At 45.7% G+C, this 11,830-nt stretch overlaps 1 protein-coding gene across 9 annotated transcripts in view; it reads right to left on the reverse strand.

Moving 5' to 3' along the window:
• PRDM10 (PR/SET domain 10) overlaps positions 1 to 11,830 on the reverse strand; it is a 72,925-nt gene that overhangs the window by 59,492 nt on the left and 1,603 nt on the right. The gene's annotated exons all lie outside the window — the stretch shown is intronic.

Raw genomic sequence — 11,830 nt, forward strand, 5'->3', positions numbered from 1 at the left:
GCATGGCTACACTAGCACATGTAGAGTGCTTTGAGTTAAACCAGCCTTAGTAGAGCACAGTAGGGAAAGCACTGCAGTCTGTCCACACTGACAGCTGCAAGCGCACTGGCATGGCCACATTTGCGACACTTGCAGCAGCATTGGGAGTGGTGCATTATGGGCAGCTATCCCACCGAGCAGCTCTTCCCATTCTGGTGCTGTGGCTTGTGGGAAGGGGGCGGGGAGTACGGGGCATTCTGGGTCCTGTCCCAACGCCCCGTGATGCATCAGTTCACATCCCAGCAATCCCTGTGCTTCCATCCACATTTGGCGCTATCTTTCAACGTTTTTTGTACTGCGTGCTCTGTCTTTCCTTTTGGTCTGCGGGAATGGAGACCAAACTGCTGAGGAATATGCTGACGAGTCACGTCACGTCACATTTGGCAGTCAAGTTAGTCCTTAAGATCCAAACTGACAGTGAGGACTTCGACAATGATATCTACTCCGGTAATGCATATGCCATGAGATTGCTTACGGCATTCATGGACATTCTCACCACTGTGGAACGCCGCTTTTGGCCTCGGGAAACAAGCACTGAGTTGTGGGATCACATTGTCCTGCAAGTCTGGGATGATGAGCAGTGGCTGCAGAACTTTCATGGGACTGTATGAGGAGCTTGCTCCCACCCTGCAGCACAAGGACATGAGATTGAGAGCTGCCCTGCAGGTGGAGAAGCAGATGGCTATTGCAATCTGGAAGCTGGCAACTCCAGACAGCTACCGATTGGTCACGAACCAGTTTGGAGTGGGAAAGTCGACTGATGGAATCGTGTTGATGCAAGTTTGCAGGGCCATTAATCGCATCCTGCTCAGAAGAACCGTGACTTTGGGTAATGTGCATGACATTGTGGCTGGCTTTGCACAAATGGGTTTCCCTAACTGCAGAGGGGCGATAGATGGGAGGCATATTCCAATTCTGGCACCAGCCAACCTAGCCTCCGAGTACGTTAATCGGAAGAGGTATTTCTCTATGGTTCTCCAGGCGCTTGTGGATCACTGTGAGCGTTTCATTGACATTAACGCAGGCTGGCCCAGAAAGGTGCATGATGCACGCATCTTTCGGAACACTGGCCTGTTCAGGAAGCTGCAAGCCAGGACTTTTTTCCCAGATGAGAAGATCACCGTAGGGGAAGTCGAAATGCCCATTGTGATTCTTGGAGACCCTGCTTACCCTTTAATGCCGTGGCTCATGAAGCCTACACAGGGAGCCTTGACAGCAGCAAGGAGCAGTTCAACAACAGGCTGAGCCGGTGCAGAATGACTGTGGGGTGTGCTTTTGGCCGTTTAAAGGGCCGCTGTCGCTCTCTATAGGGGAAGCTGGACCTGGCCAACATCCCTGTGGTTATATCCACATGCTGTACCCTCCATAACATTTGTGAAGGGAAGAGTGAAAGATTCACTCAGGCATGGAACTCAAAGGTTCAACACCTGGAGGCTGAATCTGAACAGCCAGCTTCTATCAACTGGCATAGTTCCATTATAGCTCCAGTTCAATGGAGCTATGCTGTTATATGGTGGCTGAAGATCTGGCCTGATGTGTTTAGATTCTGTTCAGAGCACAGTGAAGATTTCACTGCTTACAGATGAGGAAATTTTGCTTACACCAGGGCTGAACTGAGGCAGAGAAGTCCAAGGCCACATAGAGAATCCAGGAATACTGGATCCCAGTCACTTGTTGTAACTACTAGACCACGTTGGTTCTGAAAACTACCCAAACATCTGGCATAATGAGGGAATGCTCTCTTCTCTCTATCCGTGCTACCTGTCTATGGATCCTTTTCTACATGTATACATTTCTCTTTCCAAATATTTTGGGGGCTCTTCCACACCACATGCAGAAGTTTGACACCTTAGGAATACAGGCACATCAGTGCAAATATCCCAATGGGAGATGTCAGAAGGGATGCATGCAGATGCAATCTGAACCTGATGTAACTCAATTACTTACATTTCTATAGTATCCCTGAGACATATATAGAGCATAAACAGCATGTTAAGCAGTATGCCAATGTGCAATATGCTAAACCATTTACAGCACCCAGAAAGAGAGCATTTTCCTCCTCAAAATAGCAGGCATGCCTCACTCAGTATGGAATCAGGTGATGACACAAGGCCTGCAATGATAATGGATATAAATACATCATATCATCATCCTCGAGTGTGAAAGAAACAGGATACCAATAGAATGCAGCATAAACAACACAGCAGGATATGTTGTGAGGCGAAACCCACACATTTCCCTTTATTATTAGGAAATGATCTATTTAAATTCAACACAATATTGCCTTGGGTGCATGCACCCAGATTCCTGTGAGCATTCTCTTGCAAAATCTATTTAAATGGTCATTTAATCTCATCCATGGTTTAATCTCCTGTAGAAATAATAATACCTAGCTCTTTAACCCCATCCTCTATGGCATCCCTAGGTCCAGTCCTCCAGATGCCAGCACATGTAGAATGCAGCTGCCTGTCTTCTCAAATCTATAAAGTGCAACCCCATCAGCAAACTCCTCAAACAACTCCACTGACTCCTCATTCATTTCAGGATACAGTTTAAAATTGCCCTACTTCTGTTAAAATCTTCTGGGGACTCCTGCCAACCTCACAGACTCTGTCCCTCTTCTCTTCCAGCACTTGCCTCCTCTTTGACTTTTCCAAAATCTCCTCAATGTTGGCTCAAGTCTCTCTGCATGTCTCTGCCTCTACAGAGGAGTCACAACTTACGCAGGGGTTAGGTTCTGAAGTCAGCACGAAAGGCGAAAATCGCGTATAGTCAAACACTCATTGAGTGGAATGGCGGGCGAAATCGCCCAGACTACAGGCACAGTATTTAAATTATTTTTCTCTTCCTTCTTCACCTTGTCATATATTGTCCATAACTGCAACTCTATTATTAATTCTGCAAATTCTTTGAAACAATTATATACAAAATAATATAATATTCCATCGAGATTCCCCAAAATTGGAGGGAAGGTTGAGGCAAGGCAAAATGCAGGTGTGCACCTCAACAGTGATTTGGAAAACTGGAAACGTACAAAATAATGAGCTTAATTCAGGAATTCTCAAGTGAAGGGGCTTGACCTATACCACCAGTTACACGGATAAAAGAAACTAGGGGTAATAGGACTCAGCAGGAGCAAGGACAAGGAAGGGAAGGAGCAATTCCCTCCCTCTTCCTCCTCCCCTCCCCTTCTGTGGCTGCCCCTACCGTCTCCCTTTCTGCCCCCTCCCTAACCAATTTGTGTGCAGCTCTCACCTTCACAGCATTCAACTGTGGGGGAATCGGAAGTGGCATTGCCCACAGCTAAGCACTGGGCATAGACAGACGCACCTCATCCACAACTCTGCACCCAGCATCAACCCCCTGCTAACCCCAGCACAAGCTACCCCCACCCATCCTTCTTAGCCAGTTCCCCAACCAAACACTATCCTCCGTAACAGCACCAATCACCCTCAATCTCATCCCAACCCCTACCACCGCCCAACACCATCAATGAATACCCTCATCATAACGCATTTGTCCCCCTGCATGCTACCCAGCAATAGCCCCACCTGCATCAGGACCCATACACCAGCCATAATTTCTTGCCATGAATCCAAAGACAGGTCCACCAAAACTGTAGGATTTAGGTTGGTCACAGCAAGATGCCATGGCTAGTTTCTGGGTCCCAAGTGAGAAAAGGTTGAGATTTGCTGGCTCACATTGTTTATTTGATATTACTTTACATTGTAAAAGGCAGAGAAGGAAGGATTTTAGGATAGCACATATGAAAGACTAAAAAAATTAGTATGAAGGGAACTTTTAGTGGTTGAACAGAAAGTCCTGGATCACAATGAAACCAAAAAGTGTTCCTTTTTCGATGCAATAACAAAGATCCCTCAATGTCCACGGTGTAGAAAATACACAGTCTGTTTTAATGGTGACTGAGGTGAAGTTACAGGAAGAGGAAAACAGGCAGTATCTCCTATACGGACACTGCACTAAACAGACAGTTTTAAGGAGCTCCTGATACACAAGCAGCTGCAGTTACATTGATTCAGGTACTAATCTCAGCATGCCCTTAATCTGAGAAATGTTCGCTAGAAAATAAGGCGGCTCAACCATTTATTGATATGATGGATTCTGAATTAGAGAATGACAAATAATCTGTCACTTAGTATTTCTGTTACTGCAGTGTCAGGGACAGGAGCAGTTTAGTATACTGGTTACTAAATTTTACAAACGTAAAACTCTTCATTTGTCTCCTTAATATATTCTCTGAATAACAGGGGTCTAACCTTTTACTTGCAGAAAATAACTGTTCAGCTAAGAAAGTCATTTGCACAGTGACACCTTTATAACATATACAGAATAATAAATACCCTCTACTTTTGTATTCATAGTACCAGTGTGACCTCACCTCAGAGTGAATTCCAGCAGCAATGCCTGTCATTTATATAAAAATTGATATGTTTCTATTTGGTAAATATTTTCCGTAACAGAAAATGTCTTTAAACAAATTAATAATTAAAACACACACACACACACACACACACACACACAGACCCTTCTAAACACTTGGAAGGCTTCAGATGCTGGCAGGAGATAAGATAACAGTGTTCTTCATTTCTAGACCACAAGATTTAAACCAGTCGAGGTCAATGCGTGCAATTGCACTCACAGAGATCAGGCCCACATCAACCAATGTGCACTCAGTGCCTTTGCACAGGACCCCCATCTCAAGTTTGGCCTAACTGTCCCCCCATCACGATGGAGGCGCTGCCGGGCCAAATTTGAGAGAGTGGCACTGTGACTCCTTGTGCCATTCACTCAAATTCAGCCTGGCCACCCCGCCAACGAAGGGTCGGTTTGTCGTAGTCTGACGGAGGGATGACCAGGCCAAATTTGAGTGAGTGGAGTTGCAGCCTAGCGTATGCAGTTTCAGCACCAATCAGGTTTGGCGCCTGCTATAGGTAGCGCAGGGAGCCACTTGCTTGTCCCAGATCCCACTATCACCACCACCAGCAGCATCATGCTGGGCTAGGGTGACCAGATGTCCTGATTTTATAGGGACAGTCCCAATTTTGGGGTCTTTTTCTTATAAAGGCTCCTATTACACACCCTCCCACACACACACACCCTGTCCCGATTTTTCACACTTGCAGTCTGGTCACCCCATGCTGGGCCCAAGTCAACCTGCCAGGGCAAGAGCACAGATTTGGGGATACCTCTCCCATCAGCAGTGGGTCTGGAGCTCAGGGAGAGATGGAACTGGAAGCAGACCCAAAGCTGCACACAGGGCAGAGCCCCCGATCTCCACAGGGAGGGCAGCAACCCCACAGGCCTGGGCCCTCTCTTACTTCCCCCCCCCAAGCCCCCCACCCTCCCAGTGCACTCATTGAATCAGAAGGCTACATCAGCTCCTATATTATCAATCACTGTGAAGTGAGTTACGGATGGGAGATGAAATCCAGCCCCACTGAAGTCAATGGGAGTTTTGCGATTGGCGTTAATGGGATTTTCAGTCCAAGTTCCGGTGGACACGTATCCATATCACCAAAACTGCCGCTTGCACTCTTGCTGGCAGCCTCAGAAAATGCATCAACTACAGGTCTAGCCAAAGCACTGGTTTTCCCTGCATGGTGTTATTACTGGGGTTTCCTAACTTCTTGAGAAGAAAGGTTTGAAAACTCCATTATGATGAATCCACTCACTTCCGACTGAGCCAGAAGACAGTGGCAAAGAGTTCCCTTTCAGTATCAAAGACTTCCAGAGAGGCTATGTTTACCTCTGAATACCTGAGAAAGGACATCACTTTCTCACACAAAGAATGAGGTTTAGTATCTTCTAGCTGGCTAGCGTAGGCCATGCTCATAGTATTAGCTATAATGAGGACATGCTGATCATTTTACCTTGTGAGAGCTAACGACATACCTTAGTTCTGGGAAGCTAATGTTGCAAGAGTTGAACAATGCCTCAGCATTAACATAGTTTGAATGGGCTCCCCAGCTGAAATGACTGGTATCCACTGATGTGGATCTGGTCAATTCTATTTAGGATGAACAGCTTTGACCCTGTGCTTCTCAGTCCAGTAAATTAAGCAGATTATTGATTGGGGAACAGTGAAATTGAACTGGGAATTCTGGAGACAAGAGATATAAATCCAGAATTCCTAACTCCACCAAATTGTTTCAGAACCAAGATGGAAGAGCTGACTTCCTGGTACCTCTCTTTCCTTGGAACAACTTCTATTACTCCAGTCTGAACTAACTTCCTGAATCTGGAGTTCTTGGGGAAAATGGACAAAGTGTGACGAGAGAAGAATTGATTATGAAGAGTTTGAAGGGAGAGAGGGTGCTAAGAGATTCTGTTGCATATTCCTTACTACCTGTTCAAAGCAGAAGCCCCAGGATTTGCAAAGCTGAGGAGTCTTCCCCACGGGACACAGATCTTTAGGCATGGTGAATCATGCTAAGCTCGTTACAGCAAGGTGCTCTGAAAGAAGTTGATTCTGAGTCAGTTCCGAGGTCATCTTGTTTTTCGGTCCAATGAATATGGAGGCAGAGAAGCCCCGAAAGTAGGGTGTATTCCTAAGAAATTATGTATATATTTCCATCTGCTTGGAGGGAAAAGACATCTTCTCCTTGTCCACTGTCTATATAACTGCTTTCTTGAGAGGCTCTCCAAAGAGCTTTCCTCCTGTCATATGATTCCATTTCTTTTCTCTTCTATTTAGGTTCTTACACTACAAAAATTGCTATGGTGTTTGAGCACGGGACATTCACTTCCCATTTTTTTGGGCACAGATAGTGTTGCCTGTTTGGTCTGAATGGTTAGCCAATACCGGCATTGTTTCCATTAGGGAGAGAAACAATGCCAGTATTGGCTAACCATTCAGACCAAACAGGCAACACTATCTGTGCACTCAGGTACATTCTTTGGTTCAATCCTATTTATTTACAAAGAATATACACAAAGTCTTCCATCCCTGAATACAGTAGAAACAAAAAACAGCAGGCAGTTTCCTTGGTCACTATTTCCAAGTCTGCTCCTCCAGTCAGTTCTATGCCCAAAGAGCTGACTCTCTGATCCTTTTCGGGGTCACGCTCATGACTGCTTCTCTGGTTGTCTGCTGGCTTTCTGCCTCTTACACAGAGCCTGTCAAAACAATCTTCTAGCCCCTGCAGTTACAAACAGTCCCAGGGAAACCCTCTTACTCTCCCAGGATTAGTTTTATCTCAAGCCTTGTGATGCAGTCTACTGCCTTGGCCAGAAGCTTCTATAGTTTTCAGTTATCTCACTTCATAAACAAACATTTAATTGCTCCTTCCAGCCAGCCAGAAAGAAGGGTGTTTAGCACACCCATGACTTTAACCAGGTCTGTGATTGTCTATAGCAGTGGTTCTCAATCAGGAGACCACGACCCCTTTCATGGGGGCTGTGGAGCCCCGTTGCTGAAACCTAGTTCCCCTGAGCCCCAGCGCTGAAGCTGGCGGCCCCCCCGCCCCAGCTGGGAGCGGCGTGGGGCTGAAGCCAGTGGCCTCTCCCCCCATCAGTTGGGAGCGGCGCGGGGCTGAAGCCAGCAGCACCCCCCCACCCCCAAGCCAGGAGCAGTGGATGGCTGAAGCTGGGAGCTGCACTGGGAGCCCCCCACAGCCCGTACACAAGCCCTAGCTGCCCCCGAGCTACCCCCTGCCTGCACACAGCCCCTAGCTATCCTCTTCCCTGCACCAAGCTACCCCGTCTGCACACAGCCTCTAGCTACCCCCTCCCCTGCACCCTGAGCTACACCCTGCCTGCACACAGCCCCTAGGTACCCTCCTCCCTCCACCCTGAGCTACCCCCCTGTCCGTACACAGCCCCTAGCTACCCTCTCCCTGCACCCTGAGCAGTTTTAAAACTTTTTGAACTGAGCCCCCCCCTTGGAGTTATATTTTTGGTTGTGTCCCCCTACAGCCCAGACAGGCTGGGTGGCCTCAGAAGTGAGTCAGGGAATGGATGTGGCGCTCTCTCCCTGGACCTTGCTTTGTGGAGTTGGCTCGAACCCCACCAGCCCTTGCCCCGGCCCCCCGAAGTAAAACTGTGCTTATGCCCAAGGGTCCCCCCTCCCCCCACCCTCTGCCATGCCCTAGCATTTTTATACCATATTGAGAGGGCCCTCAGCAAGAAAAAGGTTGAGAACCCCTACTCTATAGATCGAAGACCTGCTTGATGGCATCCATTAACAGCTTCCACCATACCAGTATCTTTTGGCCACCACAGCAATTCTTTCTCCACCTTTTTTTCAGGGAAGCAAAGAAGGAGAGTGATTTCTTTCATCTCCTTATGAGGAGACTCAGGGCATGGCTACACTAGAAAATTTAGAGTGGTGCAGCTGCACCCCTGTAAGCTCTCTAACGTAGCAACTCTAAGCTCTCCTGTTGACTTAATGACTCCAGCCCCGGCGAGTGACAGAATCTATGTCAGTGGGAGAAGCTCTCCCACCGACAGCGTTGTCCACAGAAGCACTTATGTTGGTGTAACTTATGGTGGTTGGAGGGTGATTTATTTACCCCCCTGAGCGACACAAGTTATACCAGGGGTAGGCAACCTATGGCACGTGTGCCGAAGGCGGCACGCGAGCTGATTTTCAGTGGCACTCACACTGCCCGGGTCCTGGCCACCAGTCCAGGGGGCTCTGCATTTTAATTTAATTTTTAAAAGAAGCTTCTTAAACATTTTAGAAACCTTATTTACTTTACATACAACAATAGTTTAATTATATATTATAGACTTATAGAAAGAGACCTTCTAAAAAAGTTAAAATGTATTACTGGCACACAAAACCTTAAATGAGAGTGAATAAATGAAGACTCGGCACACTGCGTCTGAAAGGTTGCCGACCCCTGAGTTATACCAACATAAACTGTAGTGTAGGCAGTCTCAGATCAGAGTTGCTTAGCTGGAAACCGTGGCTGGAGGTAGCATTTTTCTCCTGGGATTAGCTGGGCTCAATATAGTTTGGTTCTTCTTCCATGGGGATTTTTGATATGGGGGTTCCTGAAGTAGACACACACACACTTAAGAGTATCTGAATTTCAAGGGTGTTGCCCTTTTATATTCCTGCGGTTGGGGAAAGGGCACCTTTCCTCAACAGTGAGAATATGCAGAAGACTCTGACAAATGGAGATGACAGATCCTGCAAGAGGACCCTTGGAGCTAAAGCGGTGCCCCCGCTGAGGCCAGCTAAGGAGATCCCACAGAGAAACCAACATCAAGGGGTTTCCAAAAATTCTTTTTTGCCCCTGCTCTGATAGGATAAAGATGGGAGAAAACTGGAGCTATGCAAGTGTAATGGTCCACCTCTCAGCTCAGAGAGTCATAAAGCCATGGCAATATCTCAGTGAGAATCCCTTTACAACACTGGTGCATAAAAGGGTTGCTTTGATTTACTCAAGGCTACAGAAGAGGTTTGCAGGAAAAACAGCAATGGCTATTAGCTGAATGCTATTGGTGCTGAGCATTGAATACTCTCTTTCACCACTAATCAGATACAAGGACAGCAAGATCATCATGCAAGGTGGGTTTTATACCAGGGCTTTGGAGCGGTGTATGGAGCAGCTCTGGAGCAGTGGAGCTGCAGGTTTTCGCCTGGAGCTGAAGCAGAGCCGGAGCACAGCTCCAAAGCCCTGTTTTATGCTGAATTATGCTGTGAATTGTCATCCAGCTTTTAATATCAAAATGGTTTATTATGCTCAAAAGTAGCAACACGTGTCTGCAACAAGCTGTATCCTACACTTAACTTAATTATCCCAGCACACATGGGAGGTCAGTACATTTTCTGAGAGCCTTTGGAATAATTTGCTCTCATGGCAGCAAGAGGTCTGGAAAGTGCAATATGTTTAACCTCACTGACTACTGAGTGATGACTGCTGTCTTTTTTCTGAATTTTCATTCATCAAAAACATATTTATTTCAATGAACTCCGGCTCTAGGGCACTCTGGTTGGATGTTTGTAATCAGGTAATGTATGACTACAAGATTTATATTTCACTGGTGGACTAGAGATGAAAATCACACTTACAGCTAGGACACAAAAGTCTGTTTATTTCCAGGATAGGAGTAATGGTTGCAATTTATTTAACCATATAATAGAGAGAATAATTTGGCCAAACACAAACAAATCTTTACTCAAATTGTGTGGAATGGATCTATCTAGGTTCTTATATCACATCCATCATCATATTATCTGATCAACTAAAATCTCATTATTATGTTCCTAAATTGTTTCCCACAGTTTATTAGATTTAGCTGCTAAAAATCTATTTATAACAGGGAATCAAGCGTTTTGAATGAATCCCAGGACAGTGTAACATCCTGATGCTGGATTTTTTTCAAAAAGCAATCATACCAACTGACATGGGTTGCAAATTATAACAGCAATCTTCTACTCAGATAAACGTGATTCCTTTTACAAACTCCTGACTGTAACTTGTACCCAGATCTGTCTCTCAAAGAAACAGTCCTAGTCTTTTTGATGGGACTACAACAACTTTATCAAACTCCTACCTAAATCTGTGTCCTCATTTCATCCTCCACCTCCTCTTGTCGGCTAAGCTGCTACACATCAACTTCTCTAACTACTCCCTTTGTCTTTCTCCCATTCTTGACCTTCTAGTCTTTATGCTGCCCACTAAATATGGTGCAGTCTCCTTCAAACTTCCTTGTTTCACAACGATTTCTTGCTCTCATCTCACTAAGACACTGCTTTGCCTTCTGGTACTAAGACTGATCTCCCGCACATCAAACTGCTCAGACTTAGGGCATGTCTACCTGTACAGTGCTGCAACAATGCGTCTGGTGAAGACACACTATGCTGACAGAAAAGAGCTTTCCTGGTGGCATAATTAAATCACCTCAGCAAGCAGCAGAAACTATGTTGGCAGGAGCTCTCCTGATGACATAGCACTATCCACACTGGCTCTTAAGTAGGTGTAATTTACATCACTCAGGGGGTTCACACCCCTCAGTGACATAACTTACGTGGCTCAGGAGGTTCACACCCCTCAGTGATTTAAGTTCTGCCGACATAAGCTGTAGTGTAGACATAGCCTTACATTCTAAGCAATTTGAGTCAGGGTCCTTGGCTATTAAATTGTTCGGAAAGCAGCAACATATCCATACAGTGTTATATAAGCAATATGTTTAGTAGTAAAATAAAGCTAAGTAATGGGAAAAAAATGCAGAGGCCTCAGAAACTGAAAAAGATAAAAGCAAAATAAGGGCCTTTGTCAAAGTACATGTGCCACAAACTGACATGTCCAGAACATCCAGGTACAGAGCATTTTTAGATCTCCATAAAGGGAGGTGACAAAAACATATCAACACTACAATACTGTTCGGGTTTACCCCAGCCTACATTTGTCATTTGGTTGTATTCCTCCTCTTGCTCACCACACTCATCCCAAAGTTTTCTCTCCTAATTGCTCCAATTCCGTATTGCTTTCTCCTTTCCTCTAGTAGTGTTTCTCTCTTTTTGCTAAATCTCTAGATTAAAATGTCATGCCATTTTAAACCCTCATAAGATTTGGAAGACAAAAGCTGTCTCTGTGACTGAGATCCCAAATTGTCACCATCTCAATATACGCACATTTCAACAGCCGCCCCCCCCGCCTGTGATTTAAGGCCACATAGTGTCCCATGAGCTAGGGAGGAAGGATCACACCCAACAAAAAACAGCACAGTCCCAAAAATGCTGGGATAGGTAGTCACTGTAAGGTAGTCCCTGCCACAGTATTTCTAGGATGGCTATTGCTTAAATGGAGAAATACTG

This window comes from Mauremys reevesii, linkage group 12 (genome assembly GCF_016161935.1).
Source record: "Mauremys reevesii isolate NIE-2019 linkage group 12, ASM1616193v1, whole genome shotgun sequence".
NCBI lineage: Eukaryota > Metazoa > Chordata > Testudines > Geoemydidae > Mauremys > Mauremys reevesii.